We start from the raw sequence: 14,104 nt of genomic DNA on the forward strand, positions 1-14,104 counted from the left end.
CATCTCTGAGATAAACGTATCTCTAGTTATACATGGATTGAACCATAACAAAAATATTCGCTTTCCATCTAACAGTGACCTTTTCAACGCTGCCACCAAAACGAGTTTCAAAGCAACGCAACGAACTATAGTCATTCGCTCACTTCCGGAGCCGCGCACCTTTAATTTGTTGTTGTTGTTGTTATTGTTGTTTGTTGTGTTCATCTTTGTTTTCTCATTGTTTACGCGGATTATGGAATACGTCAGCGAATTTACTCTTTAGCTGCCGAACGACGGTTCAATTCCGTCCCGATGAAAGAAGTTTCTCGCGTGACGTCACGAGGTCACGTGTCTCTTTTCTATTCGTCATCAAGGTGGTCAAACTTGACCGGCAAGCTGGATGATTTTGATTGGCCAAATCACTGCTGCTACTTCCAATGACTGAGACTCGTGTATATATGATTGCACTAATCGGTGGGGAGTACGCCCGGGCTCAGTGTCGACTGATTTCCAGGTAACTTGGATATAGTTACCTGTTCAACGTTAAAGGGTTCCTGCTGTCGTAGAATAGTAAAATATGGAACCAATGGAAAGTGAATATAAATCGATTTACTTGGAACAAAAATTAATATCCGTTTCAACGTATAAATGCCCGTTTTAAAAGCCCGTCTTTCCACTATTGAAGAAGAAGAAACAAATGGCAGGTAATTGCTGCAACGGTTTCAGAAGTAACATTCATTAATCTATTATACCGGTGCAGGTATGCCTTACCCATCGATTCGCTGACGGAATTAATCTAAAGGTAACATGTTGTACTTCACAAACATTCTGCTTCATTCACCCGATCACATCTTCCCTCTGCTTGGAAGTCAGCCAACATCACCTTCATCCTCCAACTTCTTCTTCTTCTTAACAGTCACAATTATTCCCAGGCCAGGGGGAAGTTTGGCTCAAGTCTTTCATGAGCCGGCTGGCCAAGCCTGACGTTCAACTAAAGTTAGGGCAGGAATTTGTAATTTGGCCAGGATGCCGGAAATGGCTTGCCTTCTCTTAACGAAGGGCACCGTAGGATTATTTTAACGTCCACCAACTAACGCCGGCAGACGGGACTCCCAGTTTAACGTATCAGATATCATCCTCTCTGTGAAATTAAACACTTGGATGACATTTTATAGCTGAGTTAAGATTTGAACCCAGTTTGAACAGCTTCGAGGTGAGTAATGAGCATGTATACCTGTAGGGCCCATTCAGGGGTGGATCCAGGAATTTCAAGACGGGGGGGGGGGGGGGAGGTGCATGTAACGTATTATTCTGACTTGTATTTGCATTGTTGTTGTGGTTTATCGGACGCGCTTATTCGTCAGACACGAGTGAATCATCACCGCGTCAATAAACGCGCTTTCCGCTTCCGGCACGATGGAGTCTGCTTGAGTTCGTAACATGGTGTCAGAAGTTCGTTGATATTCACGCCATAAGCCGCCTTTCGTCTCCATAAATATGGCATCTCCGAACTTTGATCATCCCTCGATCGACTGGGAGAGTCTGGATCTCTACCAGGAGTTTTGCCGGTTCAGAAATCACGTCAGTTTTGTCTTGTCAGGGCCGCTCGCAGACATAACGAAGCCTCGTCAAGCAGGATGGCTCGGAACGTGGATCGGCGAACAAGGTCGTCAAATCTACCAAACTCTATCTTGGGAGGAAGGAGAGAAAGACGACCCGCAGGAAGTGCTGAACAAATTCCAGAACTATGTGCAGCCCAGAAAGAACAAAAGAGTTGCCAGACACCGACTGAAACAAAGGCGCCAGCGGAGTGGTGAGTCTTTTGATCATTTCATAAAAGATCTGAGGATAATTCTCATGGATTGCGATTACCAAGACCCAGACGACATAATCGTCGATTGCATCATAGATGGCAGCCATGATAAGAGGGTCCAAGAGAAATTACTCGATAGGGGTGAGGAGCTCTCACTAGCTAAAGCTATAGAAATTGGCCAACAGCTAGAGCTCTCGCAGAAACATATGAGAATAGTCCGAGATGAAGATGCTCTCATCTCAGCCCTCAGATCTGAAAACGAACGAACTCAGCACCAGACTCAACGTTGTAAGAGCAAGCCTGATAGGCATACACAACCCACCGAGCTGTTCAAAGCTGAGAATCGGTTTCGGAATGACGGTCCCTGCAGCAAATGTGGCCAGTCAGTGCACAGGCAAGCCAAGTGTCCAGCAATTAATTCTAGCTGCTCCTACTGCAAGAAGCCTGGTCACTGGTTTGCGGCGTGTCGGAAGAGACTGTGCGACCTAAAGTCCCTTGATGAGGAGACCAGTCTAGATCATGTAGATCTTCCTCAAGAACTCGTCAAGGAATCTGAAATTTTAAGGATCTCCGCTCTACAACCAAGCATCAATACGGCTACTCATGACAAGTGGGCACAGACCGTCACGTTGCTGGGTCAGCCGACTCGGTTCCGGATTGACACGGGTGCAAGGTGCAACACACTAACACTCAACGACTACCAGTTAGTCCAGCACTTCGCAGGCGATCTACAATCGTCACATAAAGTTCTTAAAACATACTCGAACCATACTATCCATCCTGTCGGTACCGTGACACTCCCTCTCTCTCACAAAAACAAGACCGTTAGAGCCAGTTTTGAGGTCATTGACCTCGATCAGGAGAATGTAATGTCAGGCGCTACCTCGGAAGCCCTAGGCCTCATTGTCAAGCTCGATAAGTTGTCTCTTGTTCAGCCTCTAGTCAATGTGTCTCAGGAAGCTGTAATCTCTGAGTTTCCAGAAGTTGCCAAGACAACTGGAACTCTTCCCGGAACTTATCGGACCAAGCTTGTAGAAGGGTCACAGGGAGTAGTTCACGCTCCTCGCAGACAGCCTGCAGCATTGAGAGAGCAAATAGTTGACAAGCTACAAGAGATGGTCACCGAAGGTCACATCGCGAAGGTAGAACGACCGACTGAGTGGGTGAGTTCCATGGTAGTAGCTCTTCGCAACGGCAAAGTCCGCATCTGTATAGACCCCAAAGACTTAAACAAGTGCACAAAACGTGAGCACTACCCAATGAGAACTGTTGAGGAAGTTTTAGCTCAAATCCCTGGAGCCAAAGTATTTTCTGTGCTTGACGCCCGCAGTGGGTTCATGCAAATTCGCCTTGACGAGCCTTCTTCATTCTTGACCACGTTCAATACACCTGTAGGGAGATACCGCTGGCTGCGTCTCCCTTATGGATTGAGGTGCTCGCCGGAGATATTCCAGCGAATCATGGACCAGATGCTAGAAGGGATAGAATGGGCAACAGCGGTAATGGATGACATTTTAGTTGCTGGTCGTGACATCACCCACCACGACTGTGTACTGAAGCGAGTTATGCAACGAGCTACAAGTTATAACCTGCAACTAAACTTCCGAAAATGCCTCATCCGGCGAACCTCAGTCCCTTATGTAGGCCACCTGCTTACTGCAGAAGGAGTGCTACCAGATCCATTCAAGACGAAGGCAGTTGAGAAAATGCCACGTCCAACAGACAAACAAGGCGTCAAGCGTTTCCTTGGATTCGTTCAGTATTTAGGGAAGTTTATCCCCAACCTAAGTGACACAAGCAAGCCTCTCCGTGATCTCTGCAAGGCGGACGTGGAGTTCTCCTGGCAGTCAGCTCAGGAGCTGTCCTTCAAGAAGCTGAAGCAAGCATGTATTTCGGCCCCGGTCCTTCAGTACTACGATGTAAGTCAGCCAGTTGAAATACAAGCCGATGCCAGCCAAAACGCTGTAGGAGCCTGTTTGCTCCAGAATGGCAACCCTATAGCGTTCACATCACGCAGTATGACCGATACTGAGTGTCGCTACGCTATGATTGAGAAGGAAATGCTCTCAATCGTCCATGCAACAGAAGCATTTCACTACTATATCTTTGGAAAATCAGTAGTGGTATATAATGACCATAAACCCCTTGAGGAAATCTTCAAGAAGCCTCTCCTATCTTCTCCCATGCGTTTACAGCGTATGTTGCTCAAGCTTCAACGGTATGACTTGGAGGTTAACTACTGCCGTGGTTCTGAGATGGTGCTCCCCGACACATTGTCCCGTGCACCTCTACCGGACACCGACTCAGAAGCTGGGAAAGACCTTGAGCCTGTGAACATGTTCCAGTTCCTTGCGATCACGAGTGGGAAATACCTCGAAATCCAGGAAGCTACTCTGAGTCAAATGAGCCTTCTCTGCGGTGTCATTGCAAGTGGATGGCCTGACTCCCGAAAGGAAGTCCCAGCACAGGTCCGTCCGTACTTTGACTCCAGAACGCAATTGGCAGTCTCAGACAGTGTTGTCTACAAAGGCATGCGCCTTGTCATCCCGCCAAGCCTCAGACCCAGAATGCTGAGCTTGATTCATGAATCGCACCTCGGAGTGAACAAGTGTAAGCAGCGTGCTCGCGAGGTCATGTATTGGCCCTCAATGAACTCTGACATCGAAGAAACTGTACGGAATTGTTGCAAGTGTGCAGAGTATCAAAGCGCTCAGCAACGGGAGCCTCTCTTGCCGACTTACACGCCTGATCTTCCATTCATCGAAGTTGGAAGCGACGTTTTTGACTTCGAATCAAAGCAGTATTTGCTCACGGTCGATTATTACTCCAAGTTTGTGGAGGTGGATTGCCTCAAGGACATTACAGCTCGCTCTGTAATCGAAGCTCTCAAGCAGCAGTTTTGTCGACATGGTATTCCAGAGAAGCTGCGAAGCGATTCCGGAAGTCAGTACACGTCAGAGGAATTTTCTCAGTTTTGCAAAGAATATGGCATAACTCACGACATTGTGTCCCCCAAGCACCAACGTGCCAATGGAGAGGCAGAAAGAGCGATCCAGACAGTGAAAAGGCTCTGGAAGAAGTCAGCAGATAAGTACTTAGCCCTGCTAGACTACCGCACCACTCCACTGGAAGGAATAAACTTGTCCCCGGCTCAGCTCCTAATGGGAAGACGCCCCAGAAACACACTGCCTTGCAACCGCACTCTTCTCATGCCTGCGCGGTATGACCATCACCTTGTGAGATCACGCCTTGACACACAGAAGGAGAAACAAAAATACTATCATGACAAGCCATCTATGTCAGATTTGCCACCGCTCCAGCCGGGAGACAGTGTTAGGATGTTGCCAAACCCGGAGGCCAGGCATTGGATTCCGGCTGTAGTTGAGGCGCGCCACAACAGCCCCCGGTCATATTTGCTGAGGACCCCAAACAATGTGTACCGGCGTAACAGGCTCCATCTCCGCAGAGTGCCTCATTCAGCCAATGTTGGCCCGGTGGGAAGTCAGCCACTCTCTCGCTTTTACTCTTCCCAGGACATGAGGGACTTCCCTGATCCCACCACTCAACAGGACACCCCAGTGGGGAACTGCTGCAAGTCCCCAAGTCCAAGTGAGCAAGCATCTGAATCCCAAAGTCTCCCAACAGTGTCATCGCCTCGAGCCACTGCATCTCCCAGAAATACCAAGTTCATCACAAGGAGCGGCAGAGCGGTTAACCCTCCCAGACGTCTGGATCTTTAAACTTAAATCAATTGATTCACGTGATCTGAATGTGATGCTGTTTGTTAATTAATTCAGTGTAAGTTTTACTTTATAGAGTTATTTGCTTTGCTGGTTTCCTTTAAAGTGGCTTCCTTGAAAGAAAGGAGGATGTAACGTATTATTCTGACTTGTATTTGCATTGTTGTTGTGGTTTATCGGACGCGCTTATTCGTCAGACACGAGTGAATCATCACCGCGTCAATAAACGCGCTTTCCGCTTCCGGCACGATGGAGTCTGCTTGAGTTCGTTACAGTGCATGAGACAAAAGCGCTGGGGGGGGCGGGTTAAGGGGGGTCTGGTGGTCCTCCCCCAGGAAATTTTTAAAAATTGATCGTCAGAAACGGCATTTCGTGCGTTCTTGAAAGTTTCTGCAGTTCCTTGCGTTCTTCCCTGGTCAAACAGTTCAGCAGATTCGTGATGACTAATGGTCAGATAGAGGAACTGGTGAAACGACTTGCCCAGCTGTTCCTTCTGCTATAAATTGATGAAGTGTGTGTGTGTGTGTGTGTGTGTGTGTGTGTGGTGTGCATGCATGCGGCATGTTTTTTGTGTACACTACTGGTCAAAAGTTTTAGAACACCTCAATTTTTCCAGTTTTTATTGAAATTTACGCAGTTTAATATCTCAATGTACTCTGAAATTAAGCATAGAACAAATAAACAATTGGAGATAAAAAAAGAAATCATAGAATCATTTTGTTTAACAAAATTTAATTTAAAATTTTTCACTCAGCAAAGTAGCCACCTTTTGCAGATATAACCGCCGAACACACTCGTGGCATTCTTTCTACAATGGAAATCAAATATTGTTCGGGAAGTTCTTCCGAACACTGTTACAGAAGTTCCCACAAATGTGTTGCACGTGTCGGTTGCTTTGCTTTCACCCTTCTGTCCAGTTCATCCCAAACCAGCTCGATGGGGTTTAAGTCTGGAGACTGCGCTGGCCATTCCATGCTTTAAAGCCGACCGTCTTGTTCTTTTCCTCGAAGGTAGTTTTCACATAGCCTGGAAGTGTGTTTAGGGTCATTATCTTGCTGTGGGATGAACCCCTGACCAACTGGGCGTATACCAGAGGGTATTGCATGGCGCTGCAAAATGCTGTGGTAGCCCTTTTGGTTCAGGGTGCCAGTCAATCTGTGCATGTCGCCAAATCTGGATCCAGCAAAAGAGCCCCAGACCATCACGCCTCCTCCTCCATGTTTGACAGTTGGTGTCACACAATGAGGAGCCATCCTTATGCATACTCGACGGCGTACAAAAACCCTGCGTGATGTGATGAACCAAAGATTTCTAATTTTGATTCATCGGTCCATAAGACCTTCTTCCAGTCTTCAGTAGTCCACTGGCGGTGCTTCATGGCCCAGGCAAGTCTCTTTTTCTTATTTTGCCATCTTAGCAATGGCTTTCTTACTGCGGCTCGACCAGTCAAACCTGCAGCTCAAAGTCTTCTCTTCACAGTTGAAACTGAGACTTGCTTACTTCGTCCAGTGTTAAGCTGAGCTTGAAGCTGTTGTCCTGTGAGCCACCTATCACGCAAGCTGCTGACTCTCAGAAACTTGTCTTCTGATTCTGTTGTGGCTTTGGGTCTGCCAGACCTCTTCCTGTCAGAGTTTCCTCCAGTTTCTAATATACTACTTCCTGTAGTGCAATATTGTCCAAATAATGCTTCAGAGGGTGTAATAACAGTCTGTTCCAATACTGCTTTTATACAGACAGGGGGTTTGTAATCAAGTAATCAGCAGAGGTTGGGACACCTATAGGAATTGTTTGCATCAACTTTCAAGGCTTAGTTTACTTACATTGCTGCAGAACAGCTGTAAATTGTTAACCCATTACTTGTTCCCTGAAGAAGGCCTTTTTTTTTTTTTTACAATATAACTGCAATTCACATTATTTCCCCGTTTTTGCGAACCTAAACTTTTTTTTTATCCTTGAGCAGTTTACTGCTTACCTTTGTACTATTTTAGGTTATTCACTGGACTTGAATTGCTTAAATTTCAATAAAAACTGGAAAAATTGAGGTTGAAGGAGCTGCGCTCCAACGCGAGTCGAAAGAAGTGACGCGACCAAAGACGGAATTCGTCCGAGTTGCTTTATTGAAACAAAACAGCTCAGGTATTCTGACAAAAGCCCGTTTATCGGGCAGCAATATATATACACATTTATGTCGGGAAGTTTGCCCGGCAAAAGCTATACCAGGCATGCCCGGGTGTCAAGGGCGAGCCTTGGAAAGGCGAGTCTGGACCTGCCCGGGCGTGTTTGGCTGCGGCCTGGCAAGTCGAGGCTGGGCGTGCCCGGGCGCTCTGGACGAGCACTGGAAAGGCGAGAGCGGGCATGCCCGGACGCTCTGGGCGAGCCCTGGAGAGGCGATAGCGGGCATACCCGGACGCTCTGGGCGAGCCCTGGAAAGGCGATAGCGGGCATGCCCGGACGCTCTGGGCGAGCCCTGGAAAGGCGAGAGCGGGCATGCCCGGGAAAGACGAGACCGGGCGTGCCCGGGAGGTTCGGGCGTGCCCGGGAAGAGTGAGTCCGGGCATGCCCGGGAGAGGCGCGTCTGGCCGTGTTCTGGCCGGTTCAAGGCGATTGTGTGCATCCAGCGGTAACCGCTACACACGCCCCTCCAGAACCGACCTGCACCGGCAGGGTCAATTTAAGGGGGGTCCGGATGACCCGGCCGAAGCGACCCCTGGAGGGTCGTGGGGAGGGGTCCGACGTGGTGGTGGGTGGTCGAGCGGGGGGAACTGTGGACGGGGGGCGGCCTCGCCGCGGAAGAAGGGCCAACCGTGGTGGTCGGTCGACGTCCATGTGCGCCGGTTTGAGGCGGTCGACAGAGATCCGGTCCGACCGGCCGCCAACGTCGACGACAAAGGACTTGTCGCCCCGTCGCAGGACCCGGAAGGGCCCGTCGTACGGCGGCCGGAGTGGCCCCCGGTGCGCGTCATGACGCACAAAGACGTACTCCGCTGTGCGAAGCGCCGGGGGGACGTAGGACTGGGGGCCACCGTGGCGGGACGTTGGCACGGGGGCAAATCGGCGGGCGGCCTCCTGGAGGTCCGGGCGCTGGTGTGCGGCGGACCAGGGACTGGTAGCATCAGGCACGAACTCGCCCGGGACGCGGAGCGGCTGGCCGTAGACGAGCTCGGCGGCGGACGCCCGGAGGTCCTCCTTGGGGGCCGTGCGGAGGCCCAAAATGACCCACGGCAGCCGGTCGGTCCAACCGTCGTCCTGAAGGCCGGCCATGAGTGCGGCCTTCATGGAGCGGTGAAACCGCTCGCACAACCCGTTGGCTTGGGGGTGGTAGGCCGTGGTGCGGTGCAGCGTGACCCCCAACGAGCGGGCGACCGCGCCCCAAAGTTCGGACGTGAACTGTGGGCCGCGGTCGGACGAGATGTCCGCCGGTGCGCCGAAGCGCGCGACCCAGGTGGCGATGAACGCCTGCGCCACGTCGGCGGTGGTGGTGGAGGTGAGGGGCACGGCCTCCGGCCACCTGGTGGTCCTGTCCACCATGGTGAGCAGGTGTGTGAACCCCCGCGATGGGGGCAGGGGACCCACCAGGTCCACGTGGACGTGGTCGAAACGCCGTGCAGGCACGGTGAAAGGTGCCAGCGGGGCCTGGGTGTGGCAGTGGACCTTGGCCTGCTGGCAGGCCGTGCAGGCGTTGGCCCAGTCGCGGACGTTCCGTCGAAGGCCGTGCCAGACAAAACGCGCCGACACCAGCTTCTGAGAAGCTTTCCGGCCCGGGTGAGAAAGGCCGTGGATGGAGGCGAAGATGCGGCGCTGCCAGGAAACGGGCACGATGGGGCGAGGCTGGCCCTGGGAGACGTCGCAGAGCAGGACGGTGCCCGCGAAGGGGATGTCGGCCAGGCGGAGGCCCGTGTCCGCCGCCCGGAGGGCCTACACCGAGGTGTCGGTGGTCTGGTCGGCCGCCATGAGCGCGAAGTCCACGCCGAGGTGGACCGCGTTCGCGCTGGCCCGAGAAAGACAGTCGGCCACAGCGTTGTCTTTGCCGGCGACGTGCCGGATGTCCGTGGTGAATTCCGACACGGCGGAGAGGTGGCGCTGCTGGCGGGCCGACCACGGCTCCGTGACTTTGGCCGTTGCGTAGACCAACGGCTTGTGGTCGACGAAAGCCGTGAACGGGCGGCCCTCCAGGAGGTGTCGGAAATGGCGAACGGCCAGGAATAGACCGAGCAGGTCGCGGTCGAACATGCTGTATTTTAACTCGTTCGGCCGGAGCTGCCGGCTGAAAAAAGCGAGTGGCTGCCAAACCCCGTCCACCCATTGTTCATGGACGGCGCCCACCGCGTAGTTGGAGGCGTCCGTAGTGAGTGCGATGGGCGCGTTGAGCACCGGGTGAGCCAGCAGCGTTGCGTCGGCGAGGGCCCGTTTTGCGCTCGCGAAGGCCGCGTCCATGGCCGCGGACCAAACGGTGTCATGCTTGGCCGGCTTGCCCCGGAGGGCCTCGTAAAGGGGCCGCATGAGTTGAGCAGCGCGGGGCACGAATCGGTGATAAAAATTCACCATGCCGAGGAACTCTTGTAGGGCCTTGATGGAACGGGGACGCGGGAACGTGGTGATGGCCTCGACCTTGGTCGGCAGCGGCACGGCCCCGGTCTTGGTGATGCGGTGGCCCAAAAAGTCAACGGCGTCGTGCCGAAGTGGCATTTGGCCAGGTTGACAATTAAGCCGTGCTCGCTGAGGCGACCGAACAGTGTTCGGAGGTGGAGGAGGTGCTCGGCGCGGGACGTGCTGGCGACGAGGATGTCGTCCAGATAGACGAAAAGAAATGGCAGGTCGCGCAGCACGCCGTCCATTAAGCGCTGGAACGCCTGGGCCGCGTTCTTGAGGCCAAACGGCATCCTCAAAAATTCGAACAGGCCGAACGGCGTGATGACGGCCGTCTTCGGGACGTCGGCCGCCTGGACAGGTACCTGGTGGTATCCCCGTATCAGGTCAATTTTGGAAAATATGACCCGTCCCGCCAAACGGGCGGAAAAGTCCTGGATGTGCGGGATCGGGTACCTGTCGGGGGTGGTAGCGTCGTTGAGGCGGCGGTAGTCGCCACACAGGCGCCATCCGCCCCCCGGCTTTGGCACGATGTGCAGTGGTGAGGCCCACGCGCTATTGGAGCGCCGCACGATGCCGAGGTGCTCCAACGCGTTGAACTCGGCCTTTGCCATGGCGAGCTTGGCCGGGTCGAGGCGGCGGGCCCTGGCGTAGACCGGCGGGCCCGTAGTGGGTATGTGGTGCTCGATCCCATGCCGCACTGCGACGGCCGAAAACATCGGCCGTGTGAGGGCCGGGAATTCCGCGAGCAGGCGAGCGAACTCGTTCGCCGTCGGGAGGGCGCACGCCAGTTCGGTCGGCGCGGAGCTGCTCATCGTGCACGCCAGGGAGCTGAAGGTCTTGGCGTTGACAAGGCGACGACGTTTGACGTCGACCAGCAGCCCGTGCGCGCAGAGGAAGTCGGCGCCCAGCAAAGCCATGGGGACGCAGGCGGTCACAAAGGTCCACTGAAAGCGCTGGCTGCCGAAGCAGAGGGTGACGTTGCGCGGGCCGAAAGTGCGTATGGCCGAGCCATTAGCAGCGACCAAAGAGGGGCCGCAAACGGCGTCCCGCCTGTCCTGCTCGGAGGCGGGTATGACGCTCAGTTGGGCGCCGGTGTCACAAAGGAAACGTCGCCCGGACGCTTTGTCCCGAATAAAAAGCAAGTTGCCCGAATGGCCGGCGCTCATGGCTGGGAATGAACGCCGGCCCGGCCGTTTCCCGACTTGCCGAAAGTGCACGGGGGTCGGCACCTCCGAGCCTTGTGTCCGAACCTGGCGTGGTAATAACACCACGCCTGGTCAGGTGGAGGCCCCGGCCGTCGTGTCGGAAGCGGTCGGTGCGGCGTGGCGGCCACCAGTTTCACCGGCAGTTCGGCCTCCAACCGCGCAGGGCGCTCGGGCGTCGTGGGCGTCGCCTCGGACGGCGGCAGGCTCCAGGTAGCCGCGCCGATGTGTTGGCCCGCGGAGGAGATCTTATCGGCTTCCCTGGCGAGGGCGCGGGGATCGGTGATCGACGTGCCAGGCAGGGCGAGGCGTACCGGGTGAGGCAGCTGGCGAAGGAACAACTCGCGGAACAGAAAATCCGGAGAGTGCTCACCGAGCAACGAGAGCATATAGTCCATGCGCTCGGACGGGCGCGTGTCGCCGAGCTCGGGCAGGTCGAGCAGGCGCCGTGCGCGTGCCGCCGGTGAGAGGGCGAAAGCGTCGAGGAGGAGCGTCTTCAGCGCGTCATACTTGTCGGCAGCCGGCGGGTGCTCGAGGAGGCTCAGGGCGCGGGCCGCGGTGGCGGAACCGAGCGCTGCCACGACGTGGTGGAAGCGGGTGTCGTCCGCGGTGATGCCTCGCAGGGCAAACTGGGAGTCCGCCTGGGCGAACCAAACAGCCGCGTGAGCCTCCCAGAAGGTAGGCAGTTTAAGAGTCACTGCCGTGTCCATGTCGGTAGGTCACCAGTGAAGGAGCTGCGCTCCAACGCGAGTCGAAAGAAGTGACGCGACCAAAGACGGAATTCGTCCGAGTTGCTTTATTGAAACAAAACAGCTCAGGTATTCTGACAAAAGCCCGTTTATCGGGCAGCAATATATATACACATTTATGTCGGGAAGTTTGCCCGGCAAAAGCTATACCGGGCATGCCCGGGTGTCAAGGGCGAGCCTTGGAAAGGCGAGTCTGGACCTGCCCAGGCGTGTTTGGCTGCGGCCTGGCAAGTCGAGGCTGGGCGTGCCCGGGCGCTCTGGACGAGCACTGGAAAGGCGAGAGCGGGCATGCCCGGACGCTCTGGGCGAGCCCTGGAAAGGCGATAGCGGGCATGCCCGGACGCTCTGGGCGAGCCCTGGAAAGGCGATAGCGGGCATGCTCGGACGCTCTGGGCGAGCCCTGGAAAGGCGAGAGCGGGCATGCCCGGGAGGTTCGGGCGTGCCCGGGAACAGTGAGTCCGGGCATGCCCGGGAGAGGCGCGTCTGGCCGTGTTCTGGCCGGTGCAAGGCGATTGTGTGCATCCAGCGGTAACCGCTACAAGGTGTTCTAAAACATTTGACCAGTAGTGTAGTTCTACTGGAGCTTTCTGATATGGAATTTCTGATTTGTGTAGTTCTCGCAAAATGATTGTTATGATCTCCTGAGTTAATTAGGCTAATTAACTACAAATAATCCAGAAGAATTCCCATGTTTCTAAACGTATGCCATTTCTTAGTTTAAGGTGTGTAGAGCAGTTTAATAGGTGCTGGTCAAAGCCCGGCACCGCCATGCACTGAGGTTGTGAAGCTCAAGGCAGGGGGTTCTCCCCACAAAAGGGATCAGATAGGACAGCGGAATGTGAATTATTTTATGAATCGTAAATTATGCTATTTTGGAATAGACGGCGCTTGTGTTTCTGAATGAAAATGTCACACACATCATGTGGGGATATGGTGAAGTCATGGTGTATGTTCACGAGGGCCAGAGATGCCATCCGACTTTCTCCCATGGAATTTCTTAGTTTGGTCTTCAGACGACGCAGGCAAGAAAATGATCGTTCGGCCTCACAGGAGCCTACCGGGAGAGAGGGTGCATCCAATATGGAGTAGGACTTTGATGGTTGGAAATTCATCTACATCTATTGCGCAGAAACAGTCCATGAATGTGCTTGGAAGCGTGTTGTTGGGCTTCCTTCTCCAAAACATCTGCCATGTTTGCTGTCTCTAAGCAAACATCATTACATTGGCATCTGCCAAAACAAGCATTGGCATCTGCCAAAACATGTCTCTAAGCTCATTTATCAGTCCTGTGGGATGTTCCATGTCGTTTTTCCAATGCAATAGCTTCTGATGTAGCGCTGGAATGTCGTAGGTATCGGCGATTATTGCAGATGGCATCAGCAGAAACAGATCGCTACCTTCCCAGTTTTCAGCACAGAATCGGGTGTCCATTTCCTGGCTGAGGTGGTCGAGAAATGGAATGGACATGTTTCTGAGGTAGAAGAGCAAGGGAGTATTGGCGGCAGTGTTTGGACGATGGATTTGTCGTTGTACTATTGTGACATCACCTCCTACAGATTCTATCATGGCCTTAGCGTGATCGAACCACAGAGAAAATTCAGTTTCAGCATTTGACCTCAGTTGAGTGAGCGCGTCCTTCTTGTCGATATCATAGGATATCTCTAAAAGTTATGGACGGATTCTGACGAAACTTGGTGTAAAGTTTGGGTGTGTGGCAAGAACGAATTGATTAAATTTTGGTGAAGATCGGGAGAGGTCAGAGGAATAATAATCGCCTTTTCGGCTTGTTAGGGTTTGATTTATGATCCAAATATAGAGTGTCAATCCTCTGCTTCTCACAGGAAGGGAGGGCGTTGCTTCCCCCGATGGCATGTTAATCTGGGGTCTTGTCTGCCAGCATTTTCTTCTGGTGGAGGGTACAAATCCCCAGTGCCTTTTTGAGTAAGCTCATATCTTTACACCCTGGCAAAATGCTAAATATCTGCCATAACTTGCAGGAGGCACTTCATCAGCAGTACAGCTACACCCCCA

The 14,104-nt window shown here is 53.4% G+C and overlaps 1 protein-coding gene across 6 annotated transcripts in view; it reads right to left on the reverse strand.

Moving 5' to 3' along the window:
* The window catches only part of LOC137427886 (uncharacterized), a 157,058-nt gene that overhangs the window by 90,850 nt on the left and 52,104 nt on the right, over nucleotides 1–14,104 (reverse strand). The window lies entirely within an intron of this gene.

Source organism: Myxine glutinosa, chromosome 1 (assembly GCF_964187855.1).
Source record: "Myxine glutinosa chromosome 1, kmMyxGlut1.1, whole genome shotgun sequence".
Lineage (NCBI taxonomy): Eukaryota > Metazoa > Chordata > Myxini > Myxiniformes > Myxinidae > Myxine > Myxine glutinosa.